Source organism: Marmota flaviventris, chromosome 12 (genome assembly GCF_047511675.1).
Source record: "Marmota flaviventris isolate mMarFla1 chromosome 12, mMarFla1.hap1, whole genome shotgun sequence".
In the NCBI taxonomy this organism is placed as follows: domain Eukaryota; kingdom Metazoa; phylum Chordata; class Mammalia; order Rodentia; family Sciuridae; genus Marmota; species Marmota flaviventris.
Genome location: NC_092509.1, coordinates 17,025,409 through 17,029,557, shown reverse-complemented (window position 1 = coordinate 17,029,557; position 4,149 = coordinate 17,025,409).

Genomic DNA, 4,149 nt, shown 5'->3' with positions numbered 1-4,149 from the left:
ATGCGAATGAATTCAGGAGATGATGAATAGATGACACACTAGCTGGGAAGTGGAAGTCCTGGATTCTGGTTCCTAATCTGTTGCAAACAGGCTGTGTAATCTTTGCTCCAAGGCAGTTGATTACACCTGACAGGCTACATGCCCATGTGTCCTGTGAGGCAGAGCATGGTCTTAACAGAGCCTTATCACCTCATGTGTTGTGTGTGCACAGGTCCATTTGTTTACGGCCTCTCCCCACTAGAACTTAAGCTCTGCAAGGGAAATGACTTTGTTTTATTCACTAGGAAGCAAGGTTTCACACAACCCCATATACAGTAGGTGTCCACTAAATGTTTGCCGAATGAATAAAACCCATGAGTCTTGGTGGTTTCCCAATTTCTTTGTGCCTTAGTTTTCATATTCAGGATCATCTTACAAGTGATTGTTATAAAGCTGAAATAAATGTTACATTAATAACAATGAATTAATGATAGTAGCAAATTAAAGAAAAGGAATGGGCAATAGGAATAATTGCCAAATTTACAGTGCTCAAGAACATTTCAGATAAAGTTAAATAAAAATAGGAGATTTTCTAGAGGACACAGAGAAAAACTCACATAAGTACAGTTATCTTATTTTAGACAAAATTTCCAAAAACATATATTGGAGAAAAGATAGTGTCTTCAACAAATGGTGCTGGGAAAACTGGAAATCCATATGCAACAAAATGATAAACTCCTATCTCTCACCATGCACAAAATTCAACCCAAAGTGGATAAAGGACCTAGGAATTAAACCAGAACCCTGCACCTAATAGAAGAAAAAGTAGGCCCAAATCTCCACCATTTCAGATTAGGCCCTGACTTCCTTAACAAGATTCCTAAAGTGCAAGAAATAAAATCAAGAATCAATAAGTGAGATGGATTCAAACTCAAAAGCTTCTTCTCAGCAAAAGAAAGAATCAGTGAGGTGAATAGAGAGCCTACAGAATGGGAGCAAATTTTTACCACATGCACTTCAGATAGAGCACTAGAACTCAAAAAGTTGAACACCAATAAAACAAATAGCCCAATCAATAAATGGGCCAAGGAACTAAACAGACACTTCTCAGAAGATAATATACAATCAATCAACAAATATATGAAAAATGTTCATCATCATTAGCAATTAGAGAAATGGAAATCAAAACTACTCTAAGATTTCATCTCACTCCAGTCAGAGTGGCAGCTTTTAAGAATACAAACAACAATAAGTGTTGGTGATGAAGTAGGGAAAAGGGCACACTTTTACATTGCTGGTGGGACTGCAAATTGGTGCAGCCAATATGGAAAGCAGTATGAAGATTCCTTGGAAAACTTGGAATGGAACCACCATTTGACCCAGCTATTTCTCTCCTCAGTTTATACCCAAAGGACTTAAAAACAGCGTACCACAAGGACACAGTCACATCAGTGTTTATAGCAGACAATTCATAATAGCTAAACTGTGGATCCAACCTAAGTACCCTTCAATGGATGAAAGGATAAAGAAACCCATGTACACAATAGAATTTTACTCAGCATTAAAAGATAATCAAATCATGGCATTTGCAGCTAAATGGATGAAGTTGGAGAATATAATGCTAAGTGAAGTTAGCCAATCCCAAAAAACCAAATGCTGAATGTCTTCTCTGATATAAGGAGGCTGATTCATAATGGGGATGGAGGGGAGCATGGGAGGAATAGACGAACTTTACATAGGGCAAAGGGGAGGAAGGGGAAGGGGGGCCATGGGAGTAGTAAAGACGCGGAATGAGATGGACATCATTACCCTAAGTACATGCATGAAAACATGAATGGTGTGACTCCACTTTGTGTTCAACCAGAGACATGAAAAGTTGTGCTCTATTTGTGTAATATGAATTGAATTGCATTCTGCTGTCATATATAAGTAATTAGAATAAATAAAATTAAAAATTAAAAAAAATAGAAGATTTTCGGTGAGCCATTGTGTCAATGGTCACCTCAGCCAAGTGCCTGGACCACAGCTTCCTTCTCTCCGCTTTTCCATGCAGGTGTGCACCTGGCCCAGGCAATTTTTGCTGCTTGGACTTGGCTCTTCCTTTCTTGCTAATGACAGGCCAGTCTCTCTGCAAGGAAGCCTAGGCCACACTCAGCCCCTGCAGTTCTGGTGGCATCCACTATCCCAGGGAGCACCTGACACGGGCAGCATTGCTTTACCTGTGCATTTACCTATACCACTAGGTGATGGGTTCAGACCAAATCACTGCCACTGAGACAGGATTGGGCATTCACAGCAAGCGCATGAGCAAAGAAGAATTTTTTTTCTGCTGGATTTCAGATGAAGACAGAGATGGAAGACAGAGATGAACCCTAGCTGATGACAGTGTTACATTCCTAAGTCACGAATCCCCATCACTTACGTGCTTGAAGCATCAGTTTCTTTTTGTAGAATTCTAGTTTCAGAAAAGAATCAGAAATATGCAAAAAGTGTAACATACGAGGATGGTCACAAGGATGTATTTACATAGTTGTCCCCACTGGTCCCTGTAGGATAAGTTCCAAAATTCCCAGTGGGTGCATGAATGAAGGAGGAATACAGAAACTTAAAATGGAATAACTTTCGCATCTTACCCAGGCACCTATCTCACACTGTGGCCACAACTTTTGCAGCTTGAGCTCCAGCAAAACTAGCACACGTTTATTTTTCCTTCTTCATAATTTCATAGATAGAAGATCCAGTCTCACCATAGATCTTAGTGATATCAGCATATGATTTTCCCCCTTTCTTATTGAGAATCTTCGTGTTTTTACTTAAAGAAAGCATTTTCAGCTTCTCTTTGGCATCATTACTTTCGTGTTCTGGTGCCACTTTAAATAAGGTTCTTGATACTGCAGCGGTTAATCAGATAATCGAGGTGGCTACTAAGTGACTAATAGGTAGGTAGCATATGATACACTGGACAAAGTCCCAAGAGGGATGGAGCAGAACCATGCCAGCTTTCATCACACTAAGCAGAATGGCATGCAATTTAAAACTTAGGAATTGTTTATTTCTGGAGTTTTCCACTTAATAATTTTGGACCACAGTTGACCAGGTAACTGAAACCATAGAAAGCAAAAACTCAGATAAGAGGGTATTACTGTCCTAGCAAATCACTGACGCCAAGAGAAGTGAATTGCTATCCCATCATTAAAACTCACGTGTTATGACCCACTGTGGTGGAGCATACCTGTCATCCCAGCTATTTGGGAGGCCAATGCAGGAGGATTACAAGTTCAAGTGCAGCTTGGGCAATTTAGCAAGATCCTGTCTCAAAATAAAAAATAAAAAGAGCTGGGGATGTGCCTCAATGGTAAAGTACTCCTGGATTCAGTCCCTAATATCACACCAAAAAAAAAATCATATGTTATACAAAACAATTTTTAATGACTGAGACAAATATTCACAATATATATAATAATTTTGGATTTATCTTGGTTTTGGCATGTTTAAATGCTGGCGTTTGCTGAGAAGCATATACTTGGTTATCTCCCAAATATAAATACCTGTATATTTTATTATGAAAGCAGTACCTTGTAAAAATGTAAACAACTTACAAAATTATTATTTTTTTTAATATTTATTTTTTGGTGTAGATGGACACAACACAATGCCTTTATTTTTATGTGGTGCTGAGGATTGAACCCGGGTCCCACCAGTGTTAGGCGAGTGCTCTACTGTTGAGCCACAATCCCAGCCCCCAATTTACAAAATTATATAAATGTTAAACTGAAAGTTTTACTGTGATCTATGTCTACCCCTGCTATCCACTAAATGCAACTAGTAATATCTGTTGCACATGGGCAGCATCTTACTAGTTGGAATATGGCATCTGCTGGTTCTGTTCCTTGTAACATGGGGGCTCCTGAACAAAGACAATATTTAAAATGTTGTTTTTGACAACATTTTAAATTTTATTTTGGAAAATATAATGCAGCAATCAGAAGTAGGAACATTTTATTTGTGTGTTTTATTAATTGCATATTTGAACAATTCATGACACTAAACTTCTGTCACATTAGGTTTTCAATAGAAATGTCCTATATGTGGGAAGTGCTTTAAAAATCATCTGGGGTGAGGTTTGCTGGAGTGTAGTTCGGAGGGAGCTCACTTGCCTTGTATGCCTGA